Source organism: Rhamphochromis sp. 'chilingali' (assembly GCF_963969265.1).
Source record: "Rhamphochromis sp. 'chilingali' genome assembly, chromosome: 4".
Classification (NCBI taxonomy): Eukaryota; Metazoa; Chordata; class Actinopteri; order Cichliformes; family Cichlidae; genus Rhamphochromis; species Rhamphochromis sp. 'chilingali'.
This window is the reverse complement of record NC_137948.1, coordinates 19,045,386-19,060,023: the sequence shown is the minus strand read 5'-3', so window position 1 is coordinate 19,060,023 and position 14,638 is coordinate 19,045,386. Positions and strand designations below refer to the sequence as shown.

At 40.7% G+C, this 14,638-nt stretch overlaps 1 protein-coding gene across 1 annotated transcript in view; it reads right to left on the bottom strand.

The window, feature by feature from the left end:
* Positions 1 to 14,638, bottom strand: part of adgrl3.1 (adhesion G protein-coupled receptor L3.1) — a 125,230-nt gene that overhangs the window by 103,250 nt on the left and 7,342 nt on the right. Inside the window, exon 2 of the mRNA XM_080879702.1 lies at positions 8,519 to 8,600. The gene's annotated coding sequence lies outside the window, so the exon portion shown is untranslated. The remainder of the gene's footprint in view (positions 1 to 8,518; positions 8,601 to 14,638) is intronic.

The following is a 14,638-nucleotide window of genomic DNA, read 5'->3' as shown; positions in this document are numbered from 1 at the left end:
TACAGACACAGTGATGCTGATTCCGGCGCCACTGATGTTGTTTTCCTCCCTTTGATTCATCTGTCTTCTCCTTCATACTACCTTTTTTTGCTCCCCCCATTGCCGTCTCCCTCTCCTACTCCCTGTCACTGCTCTAAACCCAGTACTGTCACAACGGATCCATCAAAGGCATGCCTTAAAGCCAGAGGCAGCGCGCGGCAGAGTTTGTGTATGCGTGTGATTGTGTTCGCGGGTGAAGAAGAGAGAGAGGGAAAGGGAGAAAGTTGTCCTGTACAGTACAGAGAACAGCCACCTCAGCAGTGAGTGATGCTGCATTAAAGCGGAGGCAGACAAACAGGGAGCAAACGACTCTCGTGACCTAGATTTAAACCCCCGTGAACGAGCTGGGCTTGGTTAGCAAGAGAAAATGCTCAAAACCTCATCTTACATTTGAGCTTTATTATCCATTTGTCAATTACTTTTCTTCAATTCTGTTCTCTCCATCCATTTATTTTCATGGCCGACTGCTATCCTCCATCCAGCCTTGTTTACTTCTTTGTGTGCACTCTGTCTCTATGCTTTTTTTTCTTCTTTCTCACATGCTTGCATGTCCTTTCTATCCTCTGCCATCCACTTCGCCATGTTGCTCTATGAACATTTAATATTCTCATCATGCTCAGGTGCTCTACACCCACTTTTTTCCATTTTAAACTACCATAAGCTCACATGAAAGAGACTGGTAGGACCAAAATAATGAGACTCCTGCTACTCTAATTTTAGATCCCAATACTCTTTCAGAAACACGTGCATTCAAGTATTTCAAAGATTTGTTCAGAATCAGCAAACTTCAAAACTCTGTGGTTTCCACTGATTCAGTTAGGAGGGGAAAAAGTGATTTTTGCATAAGACATTAGGACCAAACCTTTGCTCTTGCATTATAGAGCAGATATGAACTGTGTATATCAGAGTCTTGAAATATTTATTCAAAAAGGCCTTTCTGGGGTGCTTACAGTGCTGTTCATAAATTAAAAATGCATAAGCACCAACACTGGTGTATAAATATAAAAGGAGGCACTTAATGTTGGATTGTCTGACTGCTGAGAAAATGGCATCGGAAGCACAGAAAGATCTACCTAAGAGAAAAAGTACATCCGTTTGCAGACTGTCACCTTGACTTATGTGTAGGAAAATGCGCTGGTGGACACAGATAGAAATTTCTCCCTTCACATATCATGGAACACATTAAACATTACAGTCTTTTTGAGTCACTATGACTGCAATGCTGCTCAGAGCCGTGATGCGTATAAAATGTCTCATGACAGATGTCCACACTGATATGGGAGTATTTGTCAGCAAACACTTTTGTTAGATATTACATTTTCACTTCTCCCTGGAAACAAAAAAAATCTAAACTGAGGAAGAGATTCTCTTCAAAGTTTACTGGGATTGAGGAAGCACAGTGGTGGTTATTCAGTGCTAGAACATTACCTGGAACATTATTACATAAAAATCAAGACTTATTACTGTTCTCTGCAGGACTGAGGCTGAGCTTTAGTTTTCAGTTTGCAGGGCAAAATGGTTTGAATCCTAACCCTCATCAGTTTCACAGAGGAAGCTATAATAATCCTTCATGTTATCAACATATGTTAAGGACTTATTCTGGAGTAAACCTGCACCCACGTGAATTGCATCTGCCATTTTTACAATGAGATTCGATTCAATGAAATGCAACCAGTGTTTCGTGATTGCAGGGCGACGTGGATATTTTTTGCACTGACTCAAACCACAGCTGTTGCATTTTTGATAAGCTGCATCCATCACTTCTCCAAAATAGCATAAAACTGATGATACAATGAGCTCCAGCAGGATGTATGGGTGGTGATTTTGAAGCAATCAATGGGGACAGCAAAGGTAAACACAGTGCTAAATGTCAGCTATGGTGATTGCGCTGCCACAATATCACCTCGGGCGGGAGACCCAAATAACCAAAATCAATAATCTAATCATTTCATATTCAAATCACGCAGGGTAGAGGTCTGGATCTTATTGCAGTTTCATATCCCTGGTGTGCTGATATATTCCAATCAACAAACCAGAGCAAGCAGATGCATTTAAAATAGAATGATTCAATGAGGCTGGTGGGTGGTTCACAATGTCTGAAATAAATGTCTATTATTTTCAGTCGGCATTGTTGAAACACATGCAATATGCAAATCTACATGTACATATACTTTATTTGTTATCGCTGCAATATAATCGACACATTTGAGTATGTGTAATAACAATGTAATGCCCATTTGTGTTAAAAAAAATTACACATTAGTAAGTACAAATTGACAGAATAAGTTATTTTTATAGAGTTACAAAGTTCAAATAAAAGAAACCCAGGGTCTGCAAAACTATTCTCACTTGTTTCATCAATGCTTTATTGTGCCAGTAAGAAATATATGATCAAAAATTAATCTTATGCTGCTCAGATCTTATATTCCGGTTGTAGCTAGAAGTCTTCAGCATCGATTCCCTTTCATAACTGTAGTCATTCTGGACAGATCCACGTTCCTAAAACATGAACTGAATGTGAGGATTACATTTGGATCCTTGTGAGGTCTGCGACTTTCTTTACAATAACTGAATACACACAGCACATTCACAGCATTTAATCCTCTATGATAATGGATATATATGTAGATTTGAAATGTGAAACACTGGCACGCAGCAACAGGTCTGCTTTTAAACTATTAACTAGAACAGTAAGATTTTAATCTCTGACCAATGCGTCTTTTCCAGCTGTTGCTTTCAAAACGCATTAGAGTGAAATAAAGCATATTTTATGGTTTAGATGTCTGTGTGTGTGTTTAACCGTTGTCGCGCTCCCAAAGGTATCAAACAAGTCTGCTTGCACGAACAGAGTTACGATAACTCGTGGTTTTTGTTGGAATCCATGCTGATGCATCCAAATAGAACAACAAATCTCTACAGTATACGATAGGGATAATTGAACTGGTAAACACACACATGGAAGGAAAACATCTGCGAGTGCATCTGCTCATCATCATACCAAGCCCGTTGGAAATCTGCATTCTCAATATAGTCTACTTTATACAATTAGCACTGACTCATAAGCAAAACATCCCAAATAGGAGAAGACACAGTAGGGAAGAAACAGTGATAGTAACTGCCATAACTTGTTTTGTTTCTTCGCACAAATAAGACGGCTTATCCTTCCTGGAATACGGTGGCCTTAAATAGCTGCCTTTTTTTTCCAAGTTGTTGACTGAGAGCATCTCTGTGGGCTATTCCCTGTTGTCAAGTGTGTGTGTGTGTGTGCATGTACTTCTGTGTTGCTGGGGGTTGTACCAATCCACTCAGGTGGCAATGTATTTGTGCTTGTGAGGGGTATACATGTGGGTCTTTGTGCATTTACGTCAAAACCGCATGTGTATTTGATTATTCTGTAGGTGTGTGTGTGTTTGCTCCCCAGGTGCACTCGCTTGATCTTAGGAGGGATGAAAGAGTGCATAAAGGAAAGAATGATACTTTAAGCACAGTAAACAGGATGCAGAGCCACCAGACAGCGGCAAATATCAGACAGCAAACACTAAGTCCAACAGAATTTCTCCAGACTGTCAGGTGTGAATACACCAAATCAGCAAAGAAACTGTAAACAATCAAAGCTGAAATAATGGCTGAAAATGTAGCACGTTTGTAAGCTATCAAGTCATGCGCTTCATTTAGCCTGGCTCGTTGACTGGGAAAGAACTCGTTCATGTTTGCCTCAATGGCTGAGCAGGAAAGAAGGGTGGACCACATCCACGCATTAACTCAGTCACACCTGGGAGCTCGTTCAGCACAGCCGCACAGTCTCACACTACCGAAGTCGGAGCTGCTCCACCGAAACAGTTAAAGGTTAATGCCCATAGGTCGCAGCCCTGATGGTAGTTGTTGAGGGATTTAAACTGCCGGGATTTTTCCAGCTACTGTACCCATACAGATTTTAAACCGTGACCTTTCAGTCACAAGCTCATTTCCTCTGAGCCTATCTGTCACTGCGGGTCAATACGTGGCTGGTGAGGATAAATGCAGAGATGGTGTAGACATGGTCACGCAGTCTTTTATCATATTTTTTAACATTTTATTCTTTGTTAATAGATGAATGGAACTGCAACTAATGATGATTCATTATCAATTATTTACAATACGTTATCTGTTAAAGAAAAGCAGATTTGTAATTTCTCACAGTATGAAAATATATGCTGAATAATGCTGAGTAATTCATTGCATTCGACGAAAACACTTCATACGTGCAAAACGAAACAAAAAATATGCCTAATTATTTGATGATTTGCTCATTTGATCCATTTACAAATAATAATTAGATTTAATTTTGCTTGTTTTAGCATTTTTAGTAATTCAATGAAGAAAACAAAAATGTGTTTATCTAATCTTACTTAATCTTGATGAAATTCAATAATATATATTATATAGCCCCATTAGAGAGAAAGAACTCCATCCTCATCTCCCAGGTCTGGAACTTCAGAAACATCTGTGTCACATCCAGCCCTGTGCATATTTTTCCGAGTATGCATTGGATGCGTGGGTTTTCGTGTGTCTGTTTGTGTGCAATGTGTACACAGAACAAGGCTGAGTCTAATTGCGCAAGTCCATCTGCTGATTTTGGAAACATGGCCTCTATCTAACAGACACAAATGGTACAGACAAAAACACACAAGCAAAGACAACACACATGCGCGCGTGCCACAAGTGCCTGTCTCAAAGCCTCAACTTGGACCCTGGATAATTTGCACCCATTTTATGGCAGCTGTGTGGACCGCATTGACTGGCATGGTTTACAATATGGGCCCTATTGTCTTCGAATAAAGGCCTCTCAACACAAGGCAAAGGTCACGTTATAAGACAATGAGCCTGCACTCACTGGGTGGCAGCAAGGGAGAGGAGAGAGAGACAGTGTGTGTGTGTGTGTGTGTGTGTGTGTGTGTGTGTGTGTGTGTGTGTGTGTGTGTGTGTGTGTGTGTGTGTGTGTGCATATGGATCTGTGTAAGAGAGATTGAGAGAAAAACAGAGAACAGAGACTGATTTGTGTAAGTGGTGTTACAGCTGGAATTTGAATTATCTTTGTATTTTTCTCAAATTTGTTTTTTTCTTCAATCATAAACTTTCCACAATATATTTTCTGTGTCAGGTTTCCAGGTGCAAAGCTTGTCAAGACTGTCACTTTTCTTAAATTCAGTTTCACACTTGATATTTAATTTTTGTTAACTTTGTAATGAGTGACTATATTGTGCATGACTGCACCGTATCTCGCATTCATCTGCTTGTTTATCCAAGCATTCTGTTTGTGTACTGCTTTGATGTGTTACTCAGTATACATGTAATGACTGTTTAACCAATGACACTTCACGGATATGTTTTCAGTCTGCACTCTCATTAGAAATGTGGTGATTGAAGGTTGTGTGTTTGTTCGTGTGGACCAGGAAACACCTGTTTGACGCAGAGAAAAAAAAACACATCCCCCATACGAACAATGATGTATCCCATTTCCTGTTGTTCTTTCTTTTTTACTTATTGTCTCAGTGAAATAAAGACAAAATGCGGCCTTGCTGTCACAGAATTAGATTTCAAAGCAAGCATTCAGAGCCATGTGAGAGTCAAGGAAGGCATGCAGAGTCACAAAGACCAGACAGGAAGGGCATTGAGGTGGTCACACTCACATATGCTGCCTACACAATCAAAACTCAAACGGGCGTGCACACAATAACATTCTTAATTACACAAATGTTATCATGGCTTGTCTTTTATTTCATATCCATGCAGTCGGAAACTTCAGTGAAATGACAGATTAAACTTAACAATGTGACCCTAAAATAAGGGAAGCAGAAGGAGTTTGAGAGAGAGAGACTAGCCTCATTCTCATCAATTCGATCAATAACAAATAGGATCCCACATGTAAACATGACCTCAGGGCTTTTTTACAGCAAGGATGCAATATATTTTTTCCCTGAGTAAAAAAAAACAAAATGTAAAAACTGATGGCAACCAGGATTCTCTGATAAGCTGTCAGTACCCAGGAACTGCACCCTCCTCGATTACCAATAAACTGAATGTGCAATTCATCAGCCCAACTCTAGGAGACAGTATTTCTAATTAAAAGGAAGCTCGTAAATTCGACATTTTACAGGTCCTGCTCAGCTTGTAAATACACTGTAAATAACCCATGCTGAGTGGCTTCATGGGCAGATGAAGGTCTGGATTTGTGGCAAACTCCAGCTGATGCCTTCAATGAACACCAGGCTGATTGCAATTAATTCAAATTCACTTTTATTCCCAATGGGCTAACGGAACCCACTATCTTTACATATCTAATTCTATTCCTGTTGCATTCACTGCATATTGCGTGTTGTTCTGTATTCTTTTTAAAGCTTAGTTTTTCAATAGATTCGACACCACAGTGTCTGCTCCCACCCCCACAACCTCACCTGCAGTCAGCCTGGAATCCAGAGCCACACCACTGTGCCAGCCTCTCTCTTCACATGTTGCCTCCTGTGAGATTCCTGACACCCCTCCCCCACCCATCACCTTCACTCAATACCAGGTTGAGATGCAAATGAGGAGACTTCACTCAGGCAAGTCTGCTGGACCAGACGGAGTGAGTCCCCTTGTCCTCAAGACCTGTGCCCCCCAGCTGTGTGGAGTCTTTCATAAACTGTTTATGCTGAGTCTGAGTCTGCAGAGGGTCCCGGTGATGTGGAAGACATCATGCCTCGTCCCTGTACCAAAGACGCCTCGTCCCAGTGGCCCCCAGGATTACAGGCCCGTGGCACTGACCTCCCACATCATGAAGACCCTGGAAAGGCTCATCCTGGACCAGCTGCGACCCATAGTAAGACCACATCTGGATCCCCTTCAGTTCGCTTATCAGCCTCGTCTCGGAACAGAGGACGCCATCATCTACCTGCTCAATCGTGTCTACACCCATCTGGACCAGCCGGCGAGCACTGTGAGGGTCATGTTTTTTGACTTTTCCAGTGCTTTCAACACCATCAGGCCGACCCTCCTGGGTGATAAGTTAGCAGCGATGCAGGTGGATGCTTCTCTGGTGTCCTGGATTGTTGATTACCTGACAGGAAGACCACAATATGTACGTCTCCCACAGTGTGTGTCTGACAAGGTGATTAGCAACACAGGGGCACCACAGGGGACTGTCCTCTCCCCCTTCCTCTTCACCCTCTACACCACAGACTTCAGCCACTGCACAGAGACATGCCATCTTCAGAAGTTTTCTGATGACTCTGCGGTGGTTGGATGCATCAGCAGGGATGATGAGACAGAGTACCGGGCTGTGGTCGACTCCTTTGTCACGTGGTGTGAGCAGAATCATCTGCAGCTCAACGTGGCAAAGACCAAGGAACTGATCGTGGACTTCAGGAAGACCAGGAAACACTTGACCCCTGTTTCAATCCAGGGGGTCAGTGTTGACATTGTGGAGGACTATAAATACCTTGGAGTACACATTGACAATAAACTGGACTGGGCTAAAAACACCACAGCACTTTACAGGAAGGGCCAGAGTCGTCTCTATTTTTTGAGGCGACTGAGGTCCTTCAACATCTGCCAGAAAATGCTGAGGATTTTCTATGAGTCTGTTGTGGCCAGTGCGATCCTCTATGCTGTTGCATGCTGGGGGAGCAGGCTGAGGGTCGCAGATGCCAACAGACTTAATAAACTGATCCGTAAGGCCAGCAATGTTGTGGGGATGGAGCTGGACTCCCTCAAGGTGGTGTCGGAGAGGCAGATGCTGTCCAAGATAAAGACAATGTTGGATAACACCTCCCACCCACTCCATGACATGTTGGTCAGTCACAGGAGCTCGTTCAGTGAGAGACTGAGATTACCAAAAAGCACCACTGAACGACACAGGAAATCATTCCTGCCTGTGGCCATCTCCCTGTACAACGCATCCACTTAACACACTGTTTACTGCTACAACTACACATGTTTCTTTTCCAAATATTTATTTATAAGTGACTTATGTATGTATGTATGTATATATATGTATATATTGTACTATTCTTAGTTAGCGTATTGTCTGTCTTGTCTTAATGTTGGTTTAAAATGGAGCACTGTAACAAAAAATAATTTCCCCCAGGGATCAATAAAGTATTCTGATTCTGATTCTGATTCTGATTAAATCTGATTGGATTAGCAGTTTCAGAGGACGCATTTGTTGGGCCAATTAGAGCACTTCCTGGCACAGATGGAACCATGAGACCTCCGGGGAGAACACTGGGTCATATTTGGATTTTAAAAAAGCATAATGTATACTGTAGAGTCGGCAAAAACAACGCACCAGGTGTGTGTACATATGCGTGACTATACCCGTGACTTAAAAAAGCCTGCTGTAAATAAGAACGAATTCTGAGTCAACATCCCTGGTTAACCACTGTTTAAAAATTGTTACAGTGTGAAATAGTGTGCATTTAATCTTGATGCACAAATACAGACACGCGTGGCATTTTCTTACCTGTTACTGGTGTACTTTGCTTTGTCAAAGTGAAATGAAACTGGTGAGAATCACATCTCAGTGCCAGCCGGATGTTCCAGTTCTGCAGACACGGGGGAGAGAAGAGGGAGGGACACAAAGGGAGAAAGGAGGAGAGAGGAAGAGAGAGAGAGAGAGAAAACGGTGGGGGTTATTCGAGCTCAGTGAACTGAAATCCCTGTCATTTTTTACAATAGAGACAGATAGCTATAATATGTGGTGAATGTGGGGTGCAATGTGAATAATGCCCCCCCCTCCAGATTGTGTGAATAGCCATAACCCACTCTACACAAGAACCAGACAGTTCACAAGCCACTTTTACTTCTGATTGCTTGTTTAGCATTCGTGTGTTCTTGTATGTGCATACACGTGCACACGTGTGTGTGCGTGTGTGCTCTGTCTCATAATGACCTCTTAAGTGTCAGGGTATCAAAGTCTATAATGGTCTGTCTATGCACTCGCTGGCAGTTTACAGCTAAAAAGCTCTCTCATGCCATGATAACTGGTTTATATGGGTGGCATTTCACAGCCAAATGCCAGAGACACTTTTCAGAAAGGGAAATTGTTAGCTCTGTTTCCAGAATTCAGAGAGGCAGTTATGCATGGTTAGTGTTACATATCTTTTTTTAATTTGTTTTTTGTTCTTTTTTGTATTTGTCAATGCATCTTTGTTTGTATTTTTGTTTTCACATCTTTCTCTCGCACACTCTCTCTTTTGTTATTATTATTAAGATTAGAAAAACCTTTTTTCTTTTTCCCTTTTCTCTCTCTCTTTCTCTTGCTCTCCACCTTCATTTCCACCTATAATCCCAACTTCTAAAACTAAACTTTGTACCAATATAACCAACCTCAGTGTGTGTGTGTGTGTGTATTTGTGTGTTTGTGTTATTACTCTGTGTACAGTGTCTGAAATCGCACATGGTTTATTTATGGGGAGGCTGATAAAACGAAAAGCAACAGTGTATATACTGTTTTGACTTGAATTTTCTTTTAGACAGTCTTTATCTGTGTGCATTTTCACTGTCATGCAAGACATTTGTCAGCCGCATTAACACACATCCATGCAACGTGTGAAACCTCTGTGGAGCGCTCAGGCAGGGCTGTGGAACTGGGTCTATCAGCCAGTAAAGCAGGCCATGAGCAATGTCTCTATGGTTGGGTGGGCAAAGACAACAAAAGATGGATTCACTGTTCTCTGTTAATGTAGTTGCATGTGTCTCTATGTATTCATGTGACTAAAGTGCAGGAATAGTGCTACAGACAACAGAGAACTAGTGAAATTACGTTTGGTTTTAAGCTCCTTCGACTATCCATCACCCTCATTCGTATCTCCCTTAACATGTTTAGTCACACAGAGATGATCAAGAATGGTGGAATCAGCAAGTAAGGAGTGTTGGAAGAGGGATCGAAAAGAAATGGGATTGAATGTAAATGTGAAGTGGTGAAAGACCATGTTTGTGTAAGCAAAACAGGGGAAGGGATTTTTTCATTACAACTCATAAACAGTAGCAAGTGCAAAAGAGGAAAAAGAAACAAAGATATAGCCAGCGCAATAGTGAGAGCACACAACACTGGTACACCACCAATTTGTTGCATCCCTACAGAGGAAGTCTTAAATAAAGTCTAATTTAAGTTTCCATGAAACACACAGGGAAAACTACAACTAGATAAAGTATATTTTTGGTATATTTTTTCCTTGCAATCACTAACCCTGTAAACACTGGAATTACATTCACACTAAATGTAATTCACTTCCTATTTCCAGTGCCATTATAAGAAGTAATGTTCCCTTATTTAATTTGGAAAGTAGGTATGTTTAGTATGTGTTTGCTGATGGGCCCATAATAGAGCTGGTACCTGAATCAACACGTAGGATAACTATACCAAAATTCAAAAAATGTAACAGTTGCTTTCTGTAGTAGTTACCTTAGGCAACGTAAGTACAGAGGCTGTATTGTTACAAAACTAATGGTGACAGCATATGGCTACAAGCATTGTATTCTATCGTTGTATGCTGAATAAGAAGGGCTGCCACAAGGACAAGAAAAACTGCAGATAGCAGAGGAAAAACGACATAGAAGACTGAGACTAATGCAGCTATTGTGATAGCTCCATCAAGAATTGAGTATGGAAGTGCTTTGGGTTCAAGAAAATGACCAAGGTGTGATAAGCTAATTCATTCACAAAAAGAACTGTACAAACAATACTATTGTGCTTTTCAAACCAAGGGAAGAAATGATTCCACTTTAGGGAAGCACGTAAATTGAAAATTGGGGAAGCAACCAAAGAATTGAATCAGACTAGGAATCAGTTCATCTTTCTTACGCAATCCTGAAATAGCTCTTTTATTTCATCTTTTTTTTTTGAGAGAGAGAGAGAAGGAGAGAAAGCTGGCATCACCCTAAAGTCAAACATGTTCCAAAGGCTAAGTGCTAGCTAACTTCAAATGTTTAAGCTAATGTAATGATGCTAACTTTATACCTCAGGGTAACAATATAGGGCAGTTGAAAAATTTCTAGTTTCTCTCTTTAGTTGCTGGTGAGTGTTTCAAGAAAAGAGGGAAAGGGAAAAGATTTAAAACAGTCTGAGTACACTTAAGGTGATAAATGCAGGACTTTGATCAAATGAATGTAAGAGGGGCCTCAGATAGAGAACAGTTGTAGCTATAGCTTCAGGCTAAGCAGGGGGACTGATCAAGAGGACTCTGGGGAGGGGGTGAATGAACAATGGGTGGATGAGGGTTTTTTTAAGGTCTCAAGGCTCAATGTCTTTCTAAAAAAAAAAAACAGAGTAGATTCTACATGATAGATGATCCCCATTTTCCCACAGTAAAACAACTGAATTGTGTTTTCTATTATGAGAGGTAGTGGCTGTATTGATGTCCAGTGTCATCCCCATTATTCATCAGCTCTCCGTATGTAATTAGGATGATGCTACAGTATGCTTTCATGATGATTTTTTTCATGTATTACGCTCTGTAATTATGCTTTAAGCGACCAATTGCATCATAACACAATGGAAATTGTGCTGATGCCTGTTGGCGGAGATTTATGGCAAATCCAAGCCATCCAAGGCCTTTCTTTAAAGGGCGGAGTCCCCTATATATTCATTTTAAAACCGCAATTCTCTTCCTGTCCTTCAGCAGACTCTCTATAAGCACGGGGAATGTGGAGCAATAGTGTATATGGTTTACCCAGGCGTAAAATTAAAGACTCTTCTCTATGTGGCCCACATAAATCTTTGAAAGAGGGAGGGAAAGAAAAAAAGGGAATCAGGAACGTAGGTGTACATGATAAATAAAACTGGTTGATTTGTCCAGATACTGTGAACCGCTGAACTGTAATCAACTTTGCTTAAGTCTGGACAATGAGATATTTCAATGCATGATTGCACAGACACATTCAGACATTTCAGGACTTGCATGCACCACATATATCATTTTAACCATTATACATAGCTTAGAGTAATTCCCAGACATATGTTTTCACGCAGAGATTGGTTTTAAAAGACCAAATATAATTTATCAAACACTTCCTTTACTCTAAATATCCTCTTACACTCTTCTAGGTCCATGTACTGAATGTCATCTCATTTATCACACATACAGTCTGAGTGAGAACCAATCAGAGGGTTCAAAATGCATGTAAGCACACTTAAAGAGACTAAGAGTACAATGTCTCACATGGTTAGAAAATAGACATGCGGTGCATGGAAGCTATTGCTCCAGGCCAGTAAGTCGTAGTGGTAGTCATCTGTCTTTCGCGACACTACCATGTATCATGTAAAACTGAGACATGGCAAAAAAAGCGTGGTGGTTATATGTCAGATGAGTAGCACTGAACTGGATAGATTATTTTAGGCTCATATACGATGTGTGAAAGTAACCTAGTAGGTTTAAGCTCAGTTCTTGATTATTTTCTTTTTCTTCTTCAACCTTGGACAGAGTAAAAGGCTATATTCACATTCCGCCCGCTCAATAACACTGGGACTGAGACAAAATGCCGCAAATAATGTAAACATATATTATCAAGGCATTGATCATTGCTACATCTGCTAATATCTTTGTTCCATCAAGAATGACTATCTAGTCATCCTTGCCCTTCTTCAGCCTATCATACTACACCAGCAGCTAAGCTCCAGATCAATACTCCCTTTCATTCACACTCCCAAAGACTTGGAATGAATATGCTATTCGATATCAATCATGATCACAACTGTCCCAATGAACAAGCACAAGAAATGACGGTTTTGTCTTTCCTTGTCCCTTTTTCTTATTTACCATCAGATGACCAGTCCCATCAAAGTGCTTCAAGTCAGATCTTTCAGCCTGGTTTATGCTGAAAGGAACCAGATGAACAGGGAGTGGAAGATCTATGTAATGCAGTTAAAGTAAAAGCTCAGTAAGCAGGAAATTTAAGAGGGGCCTGGGGATGATGGTATTACAGCAGACGCTGATTGTGGACAATCTGCTGAAGAAGGAAAAGATATGGAAAATATCACTGCATGCAGTATTGTAGATATAAGAGACTCGCACCTCTCGAAAAGGATGAACTGAAACTATTTAACAATATGAAATCATTTAAATGTGCAATAAAGTGTAAATGTTACTTGTAACAGTAAACAGTGCTCAAAAAACAATGAAAGCAGAATTCCCCTTCTATTGTCTTAGCACCTGAGTCAATGAAGGGAACCAACCAGTCCTTTATTTACACCAATGAATAAGCCTTTAAACAATCCTACTTGCTGTAGTTTCCTCCATTGATAAGAAATGCTGTGTTATACGATGGCGCTGAGAGATTTAGGCCCCCAGCATTGTGATGACCTCATTGTTCATTGCCCCATAATTCAAATCTATCCGCTGTGTTGCATCACATTGTGTATGACTCATTTCCATGCAACCTATTCTCTAAACAACCACGGCCTCCTCAGCACGCTATAGTCAACCACTCAAACAACAAAGCAGAGAAGCAGAGAAGTTCAGAGAAGTTCCCATCAATACTGTGGCGACTGGCTTGACACTTAACGCACACAACAGCAAACAATGTTTAAATGAACTGATGGGTGATGTAAATGATTTCCTGCAGAGACCAAAATAATCGGCAGACCTTTGAGTGGGCTTCTTACAATCACTCTGGCCTTGTACACTGATTCTCCGCTCGGCTCCCTAATGGCACTGTGTGTGTCACTAAATATACAGCTGCAGGCAATGTCTATGGACGTCTCTGTGTGAGTGTGTGAGCTTATGCATGCGTGTGTTTGCATACAAATGTACGTGTGTTTAAGAGAACCAGAGAAAGTGGTCGGAGCTGATGTGTACATTATTAATGTGTGTTCAGAGTATCTGCAGGAAGAAATTCATGTGTATGTGTGCATTTCTGTTGAGTGGTGACAGCTCTGAGTGGTGCACGGGGAGGTGAAACACACAGAGGAAATGTGTGAAGATACGTAGACTGGAAGGACAAGCTCTCGCTTTGTAGAATAATAATAACAACTTCATAGTGAATGCAAGCTTTTAAAAATTGGTGGGCTGTGGACACATTTAAAAAGTAACAGCTTAGTCATAGACATTTATTGCAAGCTATTGACTTGTTTGACATGACCAAAGGTTTCAGCATCTTTCACTCAGTTCTTCCAGATAATGTCGATACTGTTTTTTTCAATATTTTACCACACAACAGATATCATTACATGGAAAAAGTAACTATATCCATGTCTTCAGATCCTACTATTGCCCCCTTCAGTTGAAATATGTTTAAGGGTTTGATTACACCATAAATATCCTATAAAACTCAATTTCATCTTTGCAAGCCATGGTGATTTCTCTATTGTCCTGTTCAACTTCAACTTTCAGACATATCTTCAGTCTTTGATATAATGCAGAATTCATAGTTGAATTACTTACTGCAATCTAATAATGCCAAACAATTCTATCTGTCCAGAAAACATAGTTGCAAACTGCCTTTCTAGTTTGGGAAAACCATAATATATGATTAGCAACACACCCTCTTTGACATCAATAGTTACTTGTGGAGCCTATAAGATGAATGTTTGGCCTTCTTGGAAGCTTCTTTCTGCATGAACACTCCACTGCTGGGATCTGTT